A 22,478-nucleotide genomic window follows, 5' to 3' on the forward strand; every position below is an offset into this window, starting at 1 on the left:
AGGTCCGATTCCTGGACCTGCGATTAAACTGACAACCACAAGGAACAGCTTACTGTAGTTCTTCTTCTTTTCGTGTCTTCGAAGTATGTATTTATATGAGTTTCACATTTCTTTACACAGTCCTTTGCATTATTATTGAACCCTGCGAGATCTTTTAAGCTGCACTGGTTGGGTAGTAGAGGGCAGACAAGGCAGTGCTGCATCGTATGGTCTTCTTCTCCACATTCACAGATGGTTGGGCCGGTTGTGTAGCCCCATCTGGCCATAGCCGCTTTTGATCGCCCCATTCCTATTCTCAGGCGGTTGAGTGTCTTCCACTGGACCCATGGTGCATCTGAGCCAGAAGCTAGGTTTTCAGAAGGGGGATTCCCATGCCAATAGGAGGGGGGTCATTCTCAAGCTTTTTTGTTGGAGTCTGGTTTCTTCACGAGATGTTGTTAGTGGCTGGGGGGTTCACGTCCATGAAGAAGGTGGCGTTCATCACTGGTAGCTTTTGTGATCTCTACTCGGCTGGCGGCTTCCCGTCTCATATCTGCAGGCTCAATGCCAGCGAGGAGGTGCAGGTTGTTCAAGTTGGTAGGCTTCAAGCAACCAGTGATCAAGCGGCAGGTGTTGTTCGATGCTGAGTCTAATTTCTTGGCATGGGTTGATCTCTCCCAAACAGGACATGTGTACTGTAGTTAGAATATTACTATATGTCTGTTGTGTAGATGAAATACAAAAATTGGCTAGCATTTGTCTTGATAACAGCATTTTTAACATGAAATCTGCCATTATAAGCAACATAATAAAGAGATACATTGTGATATCCATAATCCCTCAGAACTCTGCTCAGCTGTTTCATTTTTTAATTGCATGTGATACTTTCTCTCAAATTCAGTCTATGCTGCTTCTATAGCCATATCGCATATTGTGTTTTGCACATTACATGTAGCTGACGGGCTGAAACCTCTTTTCTCCATATGTTTTACTTTTTATGATTAAATCTACTTAATCATACTACAGAGTCACACAAAAATAACAACAATAGCAGATCTACAAGCAAAACAGTTTTGGACATATAAGGTCCCCACTCGACAGCGACAATATATTGCATATTGCATTGCTTGGCCCCTGGTATTGATGCTTGCAGATATATTTATTATTATTATTATTATTATTATTATTATTATTATTATTATTATTATTATTATTATTATTATTATCATTATTATTATTATTATTATTATCATTATTAGTATTTTAACTCATGCCATGAGTTACACATAATCTTCAAAGAGCCAGCATAGTTAATAGTGTGTCTTTATGAATTCAAAGTCTTGTTGAAAAGGGATCTTTACATGCATTGGTGCTTTTCAATTAAACAGCTTGCACACAGCATTTGGATAATCGACACATTTGAGAATGTTTAAATATCTAACAAAATCTTGCCTGTTGGATAAGGTACCTGTGTGATTCAAGCAGTTTTTATTTAATTTGATCTTATTTGATACACTGTAATTGTGTGATATTTTAAAATACATGAATTGGTTTTATTTATTTTAGATATGCCTCTCACCATATGTGGATTATCACCTTTTTGTTTTGTTTGTGAGAGGACCACAATGGAAATAAGTCCTGGACTTCACAGTGTTTATCCTTGAATGTCCTTGAACAGCATGTACAGTATGATTTGTGGGTTATTTGCAATTCAAATAAACTAAACTAAACAAAACAAAAGCATTGAAGTGTACACTACGGCACATTTCCATTTGATTATTTGATTCTGTGCGGTCCCTTTGTGTTTGTTTTTGTTTGTGCCAGCTGGCCTAATAATAACAAAGGTGTGTACAGGGCTGAAATTGGAACTCCTATGTTGTCACTTCCATAATAAATAGTGAACCATTAAGAACATGAGCTTAAGAAGCTCAAGAACAGATTAAAATCAATTTGCTGCTTTACAATTTGCTGCATTTGTTTTGTTGTTTTGTTGTGTGATGAACCCTAGCTTCACTATTCTGAACATCCATCCATCTTCAACCACTTCAGGTCGGGTCGGGTCGCGGGGACAACAGTTCCAGCAGAGAGCTCCAAACGTCCCTTTCCTGGGCAAGATTAGCCACTTCAGCATGGGGGATCCAGAGGCGTTCCAAGGCCAAGGCTAGAAAAGTCTTCTAAGCTTGACACCCATTTTTCAAGTTTTCAAATGTATAAAATGATTTATTTAAATCCTTTGAAAATAGCAGACCTACAAGCTCACAATGTTTTCAAATTGCCAAAGTATTAAGTACTGTATAGGTCTGAAGTGGTTTTGTAATAATAATACAAATTTAGTTTTCAAATAATTGCAGTGGAGTAAAAGTACGATATTTTCCTCTGAGATGTAGTGGAGTAGAAGTACAGGCACTGAAAATTGGAAATACTCCAATAAAGTAAAAATACCTCAAAATTGTGCTTACAGTGCTTGAGTAAATGTACTTACCTTACACCACTGTCTGATTCTCCAGCTGATCTCCCGGTCTGTCCTCCCCTCATTCGTGAACAAGACCCAGTGATAGGCTACTTGAACTCCTTCACTCAGGGCAAGGTCTCCCTGGTCTCTGAGACTCCCAGGTCTCCCTGACCCCTGTCCAGGAGTTTGGTTCCAGAGCCCCTGCTGTGTGTGGAGGCAAGCCCCACCTGGTCTAATCGGTAGCGATCCACCTCCTGCTATTCCGGTGAAAATAGATGTTCTACAAGCTTACAGCGCGTTGAAACGCGGGGTGTTGTGAGCTTGTAGATCAGCTATTTCTGCTAGTGTCGACAGAAAAAGAAGGGGACCAGGAATAGACCCCTAATAATAATAAAAATAATAATAATACGCACAATTTATATAGCGCTTTTCTGAGTACTCAAAGTCCCTTTACAAAACCGAAAAATTAGGAAAAAGTTTGATAAACAAAAAAAAGTTAAAAACTACGTAAAGGTAAAAAAAAGCGAGATTAGGTAAGGAATGCGAGCCTGAAAAGGTGGGTTTTGAGTGTGGTTTTAAACGTGGTGAGGGTGTAGGCAGCTTTGAGTGAGCTGGGAGTGAGTTCCATAATGAGGGGGCGGCCTCTGAGAGGGCCCTGTCACCCCAGGTGACCCCAAAGCACATACGGTTTAAATGGTTAACTGCCAATTCTCTGTGGATTCTGGGTGTGCTGCATCTAAATAATCAGGACTTGCGAGAATGTTTGACCAAAATCTGAATGTGGAAGTCTCCAATAACATTTAAAACTGCCCAGAATCTCATCAGTTCCAGTTACCAGATCAACTTGATTTCTGCAGAAAATAAAGACCATTATCAATCACTTCTGCTGTCACTTTCAACATAGCCTCGATCTCCAGGCTTTTATTTTCCTTCGCGTTTTACTTTCAACATGACTGTGTCTAAGTTGGTTAAATGTATGTTCAATATCATATATTTTGTTTTAATTGACATGAACATACTAAATTGCTTACGATCTAGTCTCCCCCGCTTATTTGCTGTTCAAGTGCTTGATCTGTATAAGTGCTGCTACTTCCACCCCAACCTAAGACATACTCTACACACTCAAGTACAAATAAGTCTATATAAATTCAAGACTTTCCATTTCTAATTGTTTTGAATTACATCTACACATTCACTGATTCAATTCTTCTCAGTTGTTCTCCACTTACAAATTATTCTTGTGAAATTTGTTTAAACTCATCATCATGGGGCGACTGCCTGCTTCGTGACCGGGATAATATATTGTAATTGTTTGTGCTGAGGTTTCACATAGTGTGTTGAACTCTTTGCATATCATGCCACTGCAGGACATTAAAAGGTGGTACATTGCATGTGTGGACAGCAGAATACACAGAAGAGAGGACTACAAGGTCAGACTGCAAATACTATACTGTATGTAACATTATGTGTGTACCAGTGTTTTGATTAGTATTATGTTGTAGAGGTGTTTTGATTAGTATTATGTTGTAGAGGTGTTTTACTATTCAAAGTGTCTCTTACGATTATGTTCTTCTCTCTCTGTCTCTGTCTCTTATTTGTCTGTTGATTTGTCCATCTATTCAAAAGACTTGAATTGTGAAAAGAAACATTCAAATCAAAGCTGCCAGGAAAATGAACACATCAAATGAGGCCTCCATCGATAGCATCGTGGACATTTTACGCATCACCAGCGCAACAATCAACCTGGTCCTGGGAGTCCCCATCAACAGCTGGGTTCTGTGGCTGGTATTAACCGGACCAGCTGGTAAAATGGCCTCAGACATCTTCACACTCAATCTGAGTGTATGTGAGATCCTCTACAGCTTGTTAGGTATTCTCCTTATTATCAAGAACCTTGTCGCCTTCGCCTATCACTTCGTCATTGGCGGTCTCATGTTCACTGGACGTCCCGTCTTCCAGAGCTGTATCTGCGTAGAGAGATTCATGGCAGTGGTTCACCCAGTGCTCTTCCTCAAGTACAAACCTCTCAGGTACCGGGTGGCTTGCTCTGTGTTGGCCTGGTTGTTTATAATTGGGGCATCACTATCATACATGCTGAGTAAGGAGATGTCATATTATTTTTACCTTGGCCAATGTCTATTTTTCATGTCAGTGATGCTGTTGTGCAGCCTTGCCATTCTCAGGGTTCTGAAGCAGCCCATGCCAGGGGAGATGGGGAGGGAGAGGGACAACAGCATGAAGAAGAGAGCATTATCATCTGTCTGATCATGGTGTCATTTTTGGGAACTAACTTCATTTGGAGCATTGCTGTTGTCATTTTTGCCAGTCAAGGACGCTTATTGTCAGACGAAATGGATTTGGATTCAAGTATATTTCTGGTCATTACTGTGCTCACTCGGTTGGTTCAGCCTCTGCTGTACCTCTGCCAAAAGACTGGCAAACTGCCCTGTGTTAAACCTGTACAAGGTACATAGATAAACAGTGAACTCAATGAATGATATCTGTAGTTACATGTATTTGTACCAAGGCTATTTTAATTTGGGGGTTTTCATTGGTTTTCCTTTTTTATTTCCTATTATTTCGTCATGTTTTATTTTATTTATCTGTTTTCAATTTATTTTTGTGTTACTTTTAGTTACTTTTTGGTTGTAATAATAATAATTATACATTTTATTTGAAACGCATTTTATATTTGAACCAAATCTCAAAGTGCTACAAACAATAATAATAAATCAGTGAAATGAATAAAATTCAGATCAAAGGTCAGCTAAGAAGTTTAAAAAGTTAAACAAAACTATGCAAATGCCTTGTTAAAAAGAAAGGTTTTAGTCCCCTTTTAAAGGTGTCCACGAACTGTGGGGTATTTGTCAGGGGTGAGATTCAAAAAGGTAATGAAAAAAGTAGTGTGTAACAAAAAAACAAAAATAAACATTCATAGTTAAAACTAGCACAGCTGAAAAAATTGAAAATTGGCGGATATGTAATCTACTGCCAAAAATAATATAGTAGGCTCATATCGTCTCTGTCGGGTGGAAACCTCATTATGTCCAAAACTGTTACTTTTCAGGATTCAAATTCAAAAGTAGCAGATGTAGCCGCGTTTCGAGCATGCAGGTCTATACTTTTGATACTTTTGTGTGATGCTGTAGTATGATCAAGTAGGGCGTTAATTCACAAACAAATTAAATATGATAAGAGGTTTCTCCCCGACAGCAACGATATATTATGAAATATTGACTAAAGCCCTATTCACACAGGATTAGTATTATCTAGATAATTCAGAAATTACCCCCTGACGTCTGTGTTTTCTTTGGCGCATTCGCACTGGATAAGCAAAGTCTGTGTTTTACTTGAAAATACGGACATTATCCATGATCATAACAAAAGACCGTTCATTTGTAGACTCTCTGAGTTAACGTTTATATTAACAGTATTTATTTCATATTAAAGTATTTATTCACTCTGATTGAGATTATTCTGATTCTGATTGAGAGTCCAACAAGCCAATTAAACAAATGATCAATGTCGCAGAGGCATGCATTTCAGGCAGCACCACGGCAGCGACTCACTCACTCACTCACTCACTCACTCTCACGATAGCCACACGCCAAACGCACTGCCTAATAATAATCAATGCCAAATTCTGAATTATTTTGTAAAAAGGCTAATATGAACTTGCGAGACTTTTTTGGTCTACTGTGGGTTTATGGATGTCCATAACTCTGGTCCATAGAGTTAGAAGGAGTTCTCCTTAAGGCTATGGTAGGCTACTTTTGATCCTTTCCCCTCGCACCCGCGGTAGCGCAGGCTGCGCAGCCTCTCGTCTTTAATAAAAAATAAAAATACACTTTAGCTACTGACCAAAAAAAAGACGGTTTTAAAATGCTGAAAGCCTACTCTACTTAGTGGGACCACTCTGCGCCCCCACCTCACGTCTAAAATACACTTTTTGGCCAGAAAATAAAATATTTCACCGGAAGGACAGTTGCTATGGGCCTGGTCTTCAAGATACACCACAACATTGGGATCCCCCTGTATTTGTCAAAATACTTCCAAAATGTTAATGAAGTCCATGATCATAACACCAGAGGCAGCTCCACAAATCATGTTCAACCCAGATTTGGCTCAACTAAGGGAATGAACTCGTTCTCATGCTATTCATCAAAAATGTGGAATGCCCTACCAAAAGGAGTAAAGGAATGAAACCCTACTCACTTTCAAAACTGCCCTAAAGATACACCTTCAGGAGGCTGCAATTCGAAAATGGCCCCTGTCTAAGTCTTAACCTACCCCCCCCCTACCCCCCCCCCCCCTCTTTCATTTTCTCCTTTTGTATATATTTTTTTCTCTCTTCATACCAGTAACCTGAAAGCTGATTGTATGACATTCTGTATAGTAGTGTGTATATCTGTCTGTCTCTTATATGTCATCATGATTTGTGTGCATGGGGTTCTCATCTTAAAAAAGCTACGTGCTTAATGAGTCTTCCAGTTTAGTAGACCTTGTATTGTGAATTTGTACTTCCATGTACTGTGATTCTCATGTCTTACTAAATAAAAGTACATCAATCAATCAATCAAGGAAAAAAATGTTTTGTTACTCCACTGCGCCCCCTACAGAGCTGGTCATTGGAATTCTTCCATTGACCAGATTTTCCTTCCGGTGGAATATTTTCTTTTCTGGCCAAAAAGTTTATTTTAGACGTGAGGTGGGGGGCTCAGAGTGTTCCCACTAAGTAGAGTAGGTTTTCAACTCCATAAAACCATCTTTGTTTTGGTGAGTAGCAAAATTGTTTAATATCCGTTGTTTTTTATATCATTACAACAGAGACCACATAAAGGTGTCGTATTAAAATAGCCTATTGTATCAATGCCACATAGCGGCCAATAACATAGTTTTGCTCACTATATCAAGCTATAACTGTTCTTCAATTTAACTGTTAATCAATACAGTATGCTATCCAGTGAAGAGCCACAGTGGCAGGTTTAGGCCATTGACTGTGACTGTGTCAGGACTTCTGACCATTTATTTACAAAAAGCAAATCATAATGTTTTAAGCCGTGGCTATGAATTAAATAAAGTTCGACTGACAATGAAGTAAAAGGAAATATGCTAAATCTAAAAATAAAGCCATTCATGGGAAATGGTCTATATTCATGTAGAATATGCGGACGCTTCAATGATACAAAAATGACACAGATGCGGTCCAGGTGTTAATGGGTTAACCCATTTAGACCTGGAAAGCCTATATTATATAGGCTACATTTCAATCCGGGGAAGCGTCTGTGTAATTTTAGATGTTGCTATATTAGATAGCAGGTTAACCTCGTTGCTACACGGATTTGTTGTTATAAATCTGTGCATAAATGATACCCCAACCTTGGTTGCCCAGGAAACGGAGCCATTCAAGACATAACTGATGGCTGACGTGAGGACGAAAGGCGTAACCCCACGTTATGTGTATAATGACTCTGTATCTCTGTTTTACGGGCAGAAGAATATCTGGAACCATGCATTTCCGACGCTTGTAAGATCTCTTCTCTGGAATAAACCCAAATACTATTATTAACACTTTTCCTTCCTCCGGTTATTGATGTAATTAATTCTTATCTGACCGATAGATATGGACCGGTATTTACAAGGAAAAATAAAGCTATCACAACCTTTTGTGGACTAACTTGACACTTGCTGATACTCTGCACCTTAATCTCATGTACTGTACACAACGCACTGACACTCTTCTTGCACTAATGTCATGAACAGTAGGCCTATATACCAGCTGCTATGCTCACACACTTTATTTCTAAACCGCATACACAATATGTTTGGATGGATATGCTATGTGTCGCTATGTAGAAACCTTCTTGTCTATTTTTTATCCCCCCCCCTTCTTTCTTTTCTTTCTCTTTCTGGAAACAATCGAAAATGATGGAACTTACAATGCTACTCCCTGTTAGCGTGCTAGCTAGGTAGCCAACTGTTCTTTTCTTGCTTCACAGACTTAACATTTGATGACGTTTTTATTGTTTATTTTTTTTCTCTTTCTAGAAACAATCAAATATGATGGAACTTGCACAAAAGAACAAATTTCACCCCATTTTTACACCTGTAAACCTGAGATGTGACAATATAACAATATAATCTGATTCTGAACAGTGTTGCAGAGGCCCAGCTACCGTTGGAAATGAATGACTGGCCACTTTGGTGCTTTGGTTGCCACTGCCAGTGAGAGAGCAGGGTGAGAGTGGAATAATCTACCCAAATGGACCCTTGCGGGTACACTCTCACAGTTAAATTAAGACTAATTAATCTATATTGAATATTGATATTATTTATATATTAATTAATATATTTGTTTGTTTATTTGTTTAAATATTTATTTATTCATTCATTTATTGTCCATTATTTTATTTTATTGTCATGCACAAAAAGTGCTCAAACCTTAATATGTATTTTCATGCAAGACACCAAGAACAGCTGTAATGGTCAAACCTTTCTCATTTTATTATAACATTACAGGTTATTCTTCTTTCAAACAAATAAACAATTATGGTACATTTGTTTTCTCTTCATGAATCATAACATGCAATTTTCGACTTGGATATACAGTGGTTGGCATATCTCACTGAACCTTTGTCATTCATAGGATACTGCATTTTTTTTCTTTCATTTCTGCTCCTTTATCTTTCTCCACCACATTTGCTTCAAGCTCCCTTACTGCATTAAATACGCTATTTATAGTTTTATAGTCTATTTTATAGTTTAAAATGAAGGAGTTATGTTTTTCAGCAGCGTCTCTTGCTTTTCGTTGTTGTTCTGCAGTCAACTTTGTCTCTGCTTGTTTCAGAGTCCCCGGTCCATGTATTTTCTTCAGTTTTTCCAACGCGTCAAATCTCGCCTTTTCATTCGCTTCAAGAATCCTTTTCTTCTCTTTCTCTATTGCTATCTCTGCTTCTTGGAACATCTTAGTGTTGGTGTAGGGCTTTCCATCATTATCCTTCACCATCTCCACGATTTTCTCCAGCAGCTCAGTGACCTGAGAGCGATCCTTGGTGTTGTTGTTGTTGAAGACATGATAGCGACCGTAACATTTTTTGATCAGTTCTAGTAGTTTCGGACTCTTTTCCAAAAAGTCTTCAACTGGTACACCTTGAAGCAGGTCACCACCAGTGAAGAGAAGCATGGTGTGTTTGTTTGACCCTTCACCAAATACCGCCTGAATAATTTTCACCGATGTCTGCTCCTCAACTGTGAATTTTCCCAGTCTGATCACAACCAGGAACACATGGGGACCAGGAGCAGCAAAACATATAGACTTTTTGATCTCATGAATGACTTCTTTTTCAGAATATTTGGTGTCAAACAATCCTGGCGTGTCAACAACAGATACATATCTTTCCCCCCACAAAAAGCTGACCTTCTTACAGTCTACTGTCACAGATTCAGCTAAGAATAAAGATTCAAATGCATAAGAACCCAGGATGGTGTTTCCAACAGCGCTCTTTCCAGCTCCAGTCTTTCCAACACACACTATCCGAAGGTCTTCTATGATATGAAAAAAAAAAGGATATGATTAATGATGATAAACATTCTTACTGTGTGTGTGTGTGTGTGTGTGTGTGTGTGTGTGTGTGTGTGTGTTTGCGCGCGTGTGTGTGTGTGTGTGTGTGTGTGTGTGTGTGTGTGTGTGTGTGTGTGTGTGTGTGTGTGTCTGTGTGTGTGTGTGTGTGTGTGTGTGTGTGTGTGTGTGTGTGTGTGTGTGTGTGTGTGTGTGTGTGTGTGTGTGTGTGTGTGTGTGTGTGTGTGTGTGTGTGTGAGAGGGAGTACGTACCACTTGAACTCATTTTTGTCTTGTGTCTTTGTTACTCTGTAAGAGGAGGGGGTATCATTAAAATGATATTCAGATATTCATATGAGACAGACGATGTTCTAAACTCAATCAGCAACAGTTTTTCATCATGTAATCAAATGGGCTGTAATATACTGTAAACAGGGGAGTCGTTTTATAAGAGTGGTACTTCTTAAAAGTTACAAATGCTCCATATAAAAAATATTAACAGATCGGCCTGTAGACTTTTTTCCGTAATAATAAATTGTGTTATTTAGCGTATTGGCAATTTTGTTCATGTTAGCCTCGACAGACAACTGTTGCAGGACATTTGACATGCATGATGAAGTAGGCAGGGTATACGTAACTTGACTGAGATTCCATCACTCACCTGAAGACTGGAAAATGATTAGACGGCCCTCCTGATCGTTGTGGTGTTTCTTTAACTGTGGGTTGATTGCAGGGAGAACCTATCAGTGGAAATAAGTGTAATAAGTAGGTTATTGAGTAATAGTAAAAACCCTCAAATTTAGGCTTCTTTAAGACAGCACCATGCTTCTGATTGGTTTGTGTGGAAACAAATAGTATCTTGTGTTTAGTTACTGTGTCTTAAATGGACAATACTTGAACTGAGTTTAGGATAACTATACATCACGCAACTTCATGCCTCTAGGAAATTACATGACTGTTGACATTACTCACTGATATTGCAAACCCTTATTTTAATTTGATTTGATACATACGTTTTTCCTGTTTGACATTTCTCAATTGTGGATATAACATTCTATTTATACTGTATTGAATTGAGTTAGGTCATGGAATCTAAAGCTAGTTATGAATTTGAATGATTTGTGTGGTAATGAAGCATAATGTACATGAATTGCTGAATGCTGTTCATGAAAGTTTTTGTAAGAGCTTGTTTAATTAGAACTTTGTTGCCCAATAGATTTTCTCATAAAATCAACACTGCCATACGTTGGTTGTCAATGGCAATCATAGACAAACTACAATTGCACAGTTCCTTTTTTGTCAAAGTAGAGTCCCCCCAGTTTGACATTCTCATCATGAATACATGATACTTGATTAACTAACTGCAACAAATCAGTGTCAGTCTGATCTAGTAGATGGAAAATGTAGGTCAATTGACTACCATGCATCTAGAATCTGCATCTATAGATTTGTGATCTCATCATGAATTCTATAAGACCGTAAGGTAAGTACAATTTAACAATTTGTTCCACACAGGTGATTCAACTTCAAAGGGGACACACACCCATGTCTACATTTGTCCCCAGTCTGTAGGATGCTGATTTTTTGTGTCTATAAGTGACCAGTAAATGTGATACTTGAAAAAGTCTATATTCAATTATTTATAATGTGCTATGATTATTCTTATATACATTATGCATATTTATGAGTTCTCATACAGTGTTATAAGCAGATTATAATGCATTTTAAAGTATGTTTACTGTATAAGGTATTATAGACAGGATTCATAGGAAGTGTCACCGGTTAGGTCACACTTTCCCATCTACATGTCAGTAAAAGAGGTCTCAGTGTCTTACCTGTTTCAATGTTGAAATCCTGATGAAGGTCTGGAGAGACAGAGGAAGTATAAAGACAGGCTATGAAGGTTCATCAACAAGGACCAGCTCACTGACACATCTCTGGTGTCTCCCTGTCATTTTATATATTTTCAGTGTGCAACTCCTTCAATGGGGGAAGTCAGAGATCTATCTCTATTGTTTACATGAAGAGATTATAAATGCTGTGAAGGGATCATGTGACCTGATTAAGCAAGGTTACATTTGCATCACTGAGAGAAGAAAGACAACAGCAAAGCAGGAATGACACAATCTAGGATTGATTGATCCAATCAAGGTCCAGGAGTTAACTACTGTATCTTCATAGTTCAATTTTTTGGGAATTTATATTATATATATACATATATATATATATATATATATATACAATTTTAAGATTCATGGTAAATTCACAAATCCGGTACCATTTGAGATCTCAACAAATATGATCATATTGGACCTTAAGGTCTCTTTGTCTCTCAGGTTCTCGTAGGATCTAAGATCAAAAGTTCTTCTTCATGAGTCTTAATCTCTGGAGTCGGCCATACCAGCCCTGACGAACAAGGACAGTCATTTTGTATTTTAAAACAAATTCATACACAACATTGGCATGGACTGTAAACTTTTAAACTAATTTATTTGGGAATTATGTCTGATTCCCCAGGAAGAGAATAAATCACTTGATTATTATGGTGGTATATGGGTTGGTGCTTTGTAGACACACACAACCATAGACATAACATAGATGACAGAATCAATAGGCCAACTTATAGAATTTAAGTATCATCTGCTGTTGACAACTGGTGGGTCAGGAATTGAAAGACCCTTGTTCCAGGCAACAAAAACAAACTGTTAATGATAATATTTTAGGTTAGAAAAAGGCCATGTTGTTGCACTGTATTGAATCATTTCATATGTACAATGGCTACCGTAGTTTAAAAGTTTGTTATCAGAATTCAGGAGCTCCCTTGCAGTAATGGAAGTCTTCGGTTGAACACTGATGCTAGTAACCCTCATGGTACTAAACAAGCACTGAACCTTGATTATGTCAATTGTTGATTGTGTTATTCTCTGATAAACTAAATAACACAATTCATGATTAAGGAAATATGTCTGCAGGCTGATTTTGTCATTATTTTTATTTGGAGCATTGACAAGGTGTTGATAATTGTAACCTTTAAGAAGTGCCACTCTTATAACACGACTCCCCTGTTTACAGTATAAAGAGTCTAAGGCAGCCCATGTGATTACGTGATGAAAAGCTGTTGCTATAGACAAGGGGTCAGCAAGCTTAAAAGTCAAAAGAGCCATTTTGGATCAAATCATAAATACAAAATCTGTCTGGAGCCGCAAAACATATTTAAGCCTTATAATAAAGGCAATGTGGGCTATTAAGTGTATATTAGCCTATCAGATTTAATACAAATACATGTAAACAAGCATTCATCAAATATATTTTCATCAAAATATTCCCGCAGCAGGATGGCGTCATATCAACCGGGAGGTTTGTGCCCATTTGAACGGCACCAATTGGTGCTGGGTGCAAATTCACTGGCGCTCCTGAAGAAACCAGTGGTGCTATTTATTTATTTATTTATTTTTTTCTGTGGTCCAAGACATCCACCACTTCAGTTTCTACAGTTCTGCACTGCTGGTCAAAATATTCTCCTTTTGATACACTCTTATAGTTCCAGTTTTGAGCCACGATTGCATCATTTTAATGCTGCTGTTCATTATCGTACCACCGTTTAGCTTGTTGTGATCCGTTGTGATTGCGGCCGCATCGCCGACACGTTTGTCCAACATAAACACGAAGTTCGATAGTAGCCTATTATGTTTTTATATTATTATTTAATATTTCATTCCACTTTATTTCTTTTTTGGGGAGATTCCTCTGCGTACCACCAGAGGGGGCCTCACGTACCACTTGTTGAGAACAACTGGTCTAGAAGTTGGGTAGGTGGTCCCCTTGGTTTCACAGGCACATTGTAAACAGAGGGGAGACACAGAACAGAGCCCAGCAGATAGTAAACGGACATCACCCAACTATGAGCGCCTATCAAAATCACCATATAGGTGAAAACCTTTTCACCTAAAAGGTGAAAGGGTTATCACCTAAAATGGTAGCATGCAGCCACCTTAAAGAGACACATCCCAGGTAGCAAGGGGCCGCTACTGCCGGTGTCACGCTGGTATTTTAATAGAGTGTTGGCGGAAGTGGACCCCAGCCCACGCTGTGCTATCCTCACGACGTACGGTCTCGCTCAGTTAGATTTTAGCCCCTCCATGAAGTTGGCAAGCAGGTCCCATCTTGCCATAGACTACATTAGCATGAGAAAAGTGTCAGAGTGTCATGTCTCTTCTAGAATTGTTTATCTAAGTTAAGACTCTCTGTCTGACGGAGTTGACAAAATGTTATATATTTTCATTTAACAGCAACAGCACAATGGGCAGACAATTAATTTTTTTTGTTTTTTTTATGCTAATAGAATTACACATTTTAAACCATAATTTGTATTTAGTTTGTATTAGAAGGATTTACGGAGTTGACCTTTTATGGTTGAGACGCATCTGATAGCAATAATGTTTGAAATTGTGAATGCTTGCCTGAGACGAGGGTGTTTACACTAGAAGTTCGATTTTTTTTTGCTTAGAGTCAACGTGTTGTTCTTAGCATGAGTTCTAGTCAACACAACAGTGGAATGCTTATGGTGTTGCAGGGCAAGTACGCTGTGACGATACACACACACACATTGCGAGAGATCCGAACCAAATCCATTGCGCAGGGAATAAACGACCGATTCCAATAATTTTACATTGTCTAGAATTAGTAACATGTTGGTGATACGTATGTCTATCAAATAGGGTTTTGTTGAAAGGCAAGCAAAAGGTTTGAGCTCATGAAATAAGCTTCGGGTTGCTGGTGTGAGATCAGCCGGCCAGGGTGATGGAATTTGATGGTAACCAGAATACTCGCCCCAAAACACGCTCGTCCCCAATGTTTTCGCGGAGCAGCGGCTCTTGCATTCTTGTATTTGTTTAACTGAGGATAAGGTTAGAAAGAAGTGTAGGGTTAGCCATAGTTTCACTGAGGTTAAGTTTAGGAATAAGGTTTGGTTTTGGCACCGTTTTACTGAGGTTACGTTTAGGAATAAGGTTCGGTTTAGGCATAGTTTACTGAGGTTACGTTTAGGAATACCATGTGAATACCGCCGGATTTGCCCCGGGGCGACTGTGTTTTGGGGCGAGCGCTTTGGTATTCCCTGTGTTGACGCCGGCATTAAGGCGAGGCGCGCGCGCGCAAACACACACACACACACACACACGCACACACAGACACACACACACACACACACACACACACACACACACACACACACACACACACACACACACACACACACACACACACACACACACACACAGACACACACAGACACACACACACATACAGTAGGCGATATTAATTTAAAATAAATCAGTTAGGCTACATAATGGTTTTAATAGTTTGCCATCCTTTCTGTCTGTGCAATTCCTCTCCAATAAACAGCGCCCCCGAGTGATGTGGAATTATTTAGCCTCCCCCCTCCCTGTTGAGTCTTTATTTCTCGTGTGTCTCTCTCTGTCTCTCTCTCTCTCTCTGTCTATCTCTCTCTCCCGTGTCTCTCACTCCCGTGTTTCTCTCTCCCGTGTCTCTCTCTCTGTCTCTCGCTCGTGTCTCTCTCTCTGTCTCTCTCGTGTCTCTCTGTGTCTGTCTCTCTCTCTTTGTTTGTCGCACATGATGGGCTTAGCCTGCTTTGCCAGTCTGCTTATTTTGTAAGCGATTTTGGGCTTATTTGGTCGCTTGTTTTGTGCTCGTTTTCATAGACGCCAGCGCTTCTTTCTCGCCCGTTTCACGGATGTGGCAAGGCCAGCACTGGTTTCTCGAACATGATTGGCTGGCCAAATTTGTGATCATTTTGACGTTGCGCACCTCCCGGAAGTAAAGTGCGAGCTGAAATATTGCAAACACTTTGTGATTATTGTAAGGGGAGACACATGTGAAGGTGGAAATTAAAGTAGATTTTATTGTCAGAAAAGCCATGAGCGATTTCTGTAGCAAGTTGGGAGAGAATTGGACCACTGCTTGAGCTGTACCTGAAGTTTTTGGTACAGAAAAGGGCATGGACGGGGTGAAGGGATCATGTGACCTGATTAAGCAAAGTTACATTTGCATCACTGAGAGAAGGCAACATGAATTGTTTTGTCTTAGGTTTGGTCTCAATGGGTTAAATAAGCTCATTTTCATGAGTGAACAGTGGTGTAAAGTGACTAAGTACATGTACAGTACTCAAGTACTATACTTAAGTACAATGTTGAGGTATTTTTACTTTACTGGATTATTTCCAATTTTCTGTACTTTTACTTCTACTCCACTACATCTCAGAGGCAAATATTGTACTTTTACTCCACTACAATTATTTGAGAACTTTAGTTACTAGTTACTTTGCAATTATCAATTATTATATTATAAAACATATCATTAACCACTTTAGCCCTATTTTATACCTAGGCTATTTGAAAATAGCCGATCTACAAGCTCACAACGCGTCGCATCACGACGCGTTGTGAGCTTGTAGATCTGCTATTTTCAAACATTTTAGTACTTTTACTTTTGGTACTTTAAGTACATTTTGATACCAATACTTTTGTACTTTTACTCAAGCAAATGTTTAATTCTGGACTTTTACTTGTAACGGAGTATTTCTATATTGCAGTATTGATACTTTTACTTAAGTAACATATCTGAGTACTTTTTCCACCACTGCATGTGAATGTCTATATAGGCCCACGACGTACAAATTTGTTTCTGGCCCAAATGAACCCGTTAAGCCAGGTCTGGGGGCTGTCAGTTGTGAAAAAAAGAAACAAGGTATATAAACAATATGATATTAAAGGTAGGGTAAGTGATTTGCGTTGGTTAAAATAATTGTTAAATAGCTCTATATTCTGATAGTACTCATTGCTATAGAGTGTTTGTTCAGTATTAGGAGTCTCCTTGTCTCTCCACCTCTTTATTAAACAGAAAATGTATTTTCGTTTCAGTTTCATTTCCAATTTTATCCAACCAGGACAGAGAACTCAATCAGGATACAGATTAAACAAGTGAAATTGGAAGTGATGACACTAAGAAATGAGCATGCAAAATTGGAACTGGAACACTATACAAATTAAGCTTAAAAATGTGTACTTTCTCCTGATTGGCTGAGATTTTGACACCTACCGAAAAATGTATTTTCTGTTTATTAAAGAGCTGGAGAGACAGGGAGCCATCTGTTACTGAAAAAACACTCTATAGCAATGATTACTATCAGAATATAGCATTTTAACCTTTTAACAAAATACTTTTTGTTTTAACCAAAAAATATCACTTACCCTAGCTTTAAATATTATTATTATTATTTAAATTCATGGTGTAGATCCTTTAATACATGAGGATTTTTTTTGGGTTGCTTTATTGATGAACTGTTTGGTTGGTGCTGCTGATGGTGGTGGTTGCTGGGAAGCTGATTTCATCAAGAGCGCAGGCTGTCAAGGACACAAGCCTCCACTCTCTTCAGTCATTGATTCACTGAAAAGTCCATCATAACCCTAAAGCCCCATTGTTGGATACCTTCTCGTCCGTGAGAGCAAAGGGAGTTCTATTTGAGCCAATAACGTCTGTAAATGATTCCTTACACTATAGTCCCACACAGTGGTGGAAAGTAACTAAGTACATTTACTTAAGTACTGTACTTAAGTAAAATGTTGAGGTATTTGTACTTTACTTGAGTATTTCCAATTTCCAATACTTTTACTTCTACTCCACTACATCTCAGAGGCAAATATTGTACTTTTACTCCACTACAATTATTTGAGAACTTTAGTTACTAGTTACTTTTCAGATATAAATTATGATATTATGAAACATACATTAACCACTTAAGCCCTATTTTATACATAGGCTACGCGTTGTGAGCTTGCAGATCTCCTTTTTTCAAACATTTAGTACTTTTACTTTTGGTACTTTAAGAACATTTTGAATTGCCAATACTTTTTACTTTTATTCAAGTACATTTTGAATACTTTTACTTGTAACAGCTACTTCTACATTACAGTATTGATACTTTTACTTAAGTAAAACATTTGAGTAGCCTACTTTTCCCACCACTGGTCCCACATGTCCGGCACACCCGTCCCCTTTACTCCCTTATAGTGTAACTTAGGGCCGTTTCACACTCAGGTCCCGGGTGCGCATTCCAGACCGCTTGGCTAGTGTGAATGTAGCGAATCGACCCGCGAAACGGATAACCGTTCCGTTCCCGAAACCACCTCGGGAGGCAGTCTCGGATCCGAATCATGCGTTTTCGGGTACGGTAGCTGCAATGTGAAAGCAAGCGTACCGTTAGACGGAAGTGGCCCGCTATTTGGAATAGGTGACGGTATATAACCTCGACAAAAACAGCCAACAAAAACACTGCTCTTCTAGCCGGTGCTACTGAATGAATGAAAACGCCCCAGAATGCATTGCGCACTTAAAGGGATACTCCACTTTCAAATAAAATAAACATTAAAAATATATATTTTAAAAAAAATGAAAGAAGTTATGGCAAAATCACGGCCCCCTCACACATTAGAGTGTGTTAAGGTGGGCTGGTGCATATTACTCTTAAGGTGGAACATAACAATTGAAATAATAATCAACTTATATTATGGGAGCCTTTCTAACAATTTTACTCATTCAATTCTGAACCGATTCTTAAAATTTAAAATTCTCTATTAGCTGTGAAGGGCCTTCTTTCATGTCTATCAGTCATGAAACATTGGCGGGTCTCCATCGCGCATTTCAGGTGCGCGAGCAGCGCATATAGTATATCTTGTGGGTATCTTGTGGAGTTTCAGCTACTATGCATCCCAGAAATATATATTTCTATAAGGCTTTGTAATTTGAAATTTGTAAGTAAATATGGTAACTCATTTAGATGTAGGCCTACGTAGGTTTATAGTTTCCCAAGGACTATAGCCGTTTCACTCATGATGCAATTTCTCCTGAATGCACAGTTTAGTTTATCCCTTCTAAATAGCTTATGTGAGCATAATAAAGAATAGCAGAATAATTACTATCCAAAATAAATGAGAAGTTTCTTTTTATTAATTCTACAGTTTCACACACAAACGTGGGCTACAAAAACGAAACATCTCTGTGCTTTATTGTCATAAATTGCACTCTTCTACCATATGAATCTGTCATTCATAATTATTGATGTAATTCACATGTATGTCTGTATTTGTTTGTTTGTTGATGTGGGCAACGAGACCAAAGTTATTTTGGTCTCATTTTAGTTTGTTTAAATGTGTTTTCTTTATTGCTTGTCAGAATTAACTTACTTGTTAACTATGGTAGGCTATTCCCTTATGCTTAAAAAAAAACGTGTATCTTTTATTTGACCTTTTCTCCAATTGTAGCATAAAATAAGGTAAAATAGGTTGTTCAGCAGCACTTTGTAACTCATGTTTTGAAAAGTGCTATATAAATAAAGTTATTGTTTTATTATTATGTAGCCTACTTAAACCCTCTATTCTCAGTAAAAACGGACCTACTTTTCTTGGACGCTTTTATCTGTCAACACAAATCTCTCTGTCAAAAATAGCAGATCTACAAGCTCACAACGCGTCGCGCGTTGTGAGCTTGTAGATTGGCTATTTTTGGCTTATGTTCCCCCCATGCTGGGGTTCATGTGGTTAATACTATTCATAATAATGTAATGGTGTTTTAATTTTGTCAAGGCACCTTGAAATAAAATATTAATATTATCCAGTGATATAAAAACATTAGCTAATGTTTTCATATCACTGGATAATATTAATATTTTATATTGCACATGCGTGATGTTTTCATGATGAGTAGTGTTATTCAGTTCTCACCGCAACTTGCTTTCAACATATTTAAACGCATATTTGTGCGAGACCAGCACTTAAACAGTGTCGCATAGTTGATGACGTCTGTGTCCACAGGGGAAACACTATGTGCATGCCGCCACCTGTAGGATCGGGGGTGTATATGCATGTGTTCTGTGGTGCGATAGGATCTATGCCCAATGTGAATGCAGGCCACTGAGGCCAGCATTCGAATTGGGAAACGTTTTCAATGAAAACGGATCCAGTGAGAAACGGCCCTTAACCAATTAACCACTGAACATTCTGAAATTGTAGAAATCGGACGATATACAAGCTTACAACGCATCATAGTGTGATGTGCTGTGCAGGCACGGACTGGCACAGAAAATCGGCCCTGGCATTTGTGATCTTCACCGGCCCATAGCGGGGGTCGGCCGCGCGCGAAGCGCACGGGCGCCAAAAAAATTCGGTTAATTGGCGAAAAATAGCTTGAAAAAATGGTTTTTGGTGACTTTATTTCAGTTTTAGGGTTGGCTGCGGCCCCAGACTGCCCGGCCGTTCTGGCATCTGCCAGAAGTGCCAGACCGTCCAATCCGGGCCTGGTGCTGTGGGCTTGTAGATCTGTAATTCCGAAATATTCAAGGTTTTTGTCTTCGGCCGTCCAGGCCTTCGGCGTGCGTGTGTGCGTGTGTGTGTGCGTGTGTGCGTGTGCGTGTGCGTGTGCGTGTGCGTGTGCGTGTGCGTGTGCGTGTGCGTGTGCGTGTGCGTGCGTGTGTGTGTGTGTGTGCGCTTTGTTTCACTGTTTCGAAATGTAAAAAAATATAATAATAAAAAAATAACGCTTTTTGACATACAAGGTTTCCACCCGACAGCAACGATATATAATACACTGTAATGAACATTTTATGTTCAAGTTGAACTCAGAGGTTAACATTTACAATTACCCACAATCCCCTGTCCTGACCCGCCAGCTTTTATCGATGATGCGTTTGGCCCTGAGATGGCCCTCACATCACAACAACACGTCAGGGCTGGCGGCGGGGTTTGTTTCCTGCCGCAGTGTAAACTGGATGAGGTCACTGCCCGTGGGGCAATGACGATGCCCCCTAGATTCATCAGTGGTGGAAAAAGTACTCAATTTCTTTACTTAAGTAAAAGTACCAATACTGCGATATAGAAATACTCTGTTACAAGTAAAAGTCCAGAATTAAAAATGTACTTGAGTAAAAGTACAAAAGTATTGGCATCAAAATGTAATTAAAGTACCAAAAGTAAAAGTACTAGAATATTTGAAAATAGCAGATCTACAAGCTCACAACGCGTCGTGCTGCGACGCGTTGTGAGCTTGTAGATCGGCCATTTTCAAATAGCCTAGGTATAAAATAGGGCTTAAGTGGTTAATGTATGTCTCATAATATCATAATTTACATCTGAAAAGTAACTAGTAACTAGTTTTCAAATAATTGTAGTGGAGTAAAAGTACAATATTTGCCTCTGAAATGTAGTGGAGTAGAAGAAAAAGTACTGAACATTGGAAATACTCCAGTAAAGTAAAAGTACTTCAAAAGTGTACTTAAGTACAGTACTTGAGTAAATGTACTTACTTTACTTTCCACCACTTCATTTATTTATTTTCATGTGCTGGTTAGCCCACGTCAGAGCCGTCGAAAGATAGAGTTATCACAATCTTTGATTTGTGACACAATCACTGATCTCACTGACCTAACAGTAGGCTACACAGTCCCAACACATAGTGTAATCATGTTCTTCTTGTTCTTGTTATCTCTGAGCACACTGAAAGAAATTCCAAATCAACTGTAGGTTGATTAAACAGTTGAATACACGTCTATATGGGAGTGTCGCAGTGTTGATTTTGTCGACTAAAACTAAGACGAAAAATGTTTGTCGACTAACTTTTTCCCACCGACGAAAACAAAATTAAAACGAAATAAAAACTAAGCTATGATGACTAAAACTATGACTAAATATATTGAAAACTTTGTCAACTAATAAAAACTAGACTAAAATGTGTAAAATGATGTCACAGACCGAAAATAGCCGATCTACAAGTTCGACGCGTTGTGAGCTTGTAGATCTGCTATTTTCGGCATGCAGCTAAGTGAAAATCAGCCATTTCGGTGGCATCACAGCCCGCCAAAATGACATTTTAGTCCACTAAAATCTTGTGATATTTATTCATCTAAAACTAGAAAGTAAAACATCTCAGGTGACTAAAAGATGACAAAAACTGAGCAGAACTTTATTCAAAAGACAAAAAAAAACCTAAGACTAAAACGAAATCAAAATTTGCTGTCAAAATCAACACTGGAGTGTCGTAATTCTTTTTTTCAGTGGCTCTGGGCCCAGGATAATGACCCCGAAGCTGAAGATGATAAATTCCTCTCAGGGCTCCTCAGCGTGTGCATGCATGTGCACACTTCACTCTCCCTCTCTCTTATCGAACGTGCCAAATTAGGCGACGCCGTGTAATTGCGTCGCCTAATTTGAAATGCAGCCAGTTACAAAGTGGGCTCGATTCTCATGCATTGTATGAAGGCCCTGGCTCAGTGGTTCTCAAACATGTTTGGCTCAGGTCACCCCTGTAAACAACTTTTTCATCCACGGCACCCCTGAAATTACATTGTTACTTTACAGCACCTTACATGTATGTCATATCACGGTACGTAAATATGTCAATCTTTCCCCCTAAGATACAGTA

The sequence above is a fragment of the Gymnoscopelus braueri genome (assembly GCF_963280865.1).
Source record: "Gymnoscopelus braueri genome assembly, chromosome: 21".
Taxonomy (NCBI): Eukaryota; Metazoa; Chordata; class Actinopteri; order Myctophiformes; family Myctophidae; genus Gymnoscopelus; species Gymnoscopelus braueri.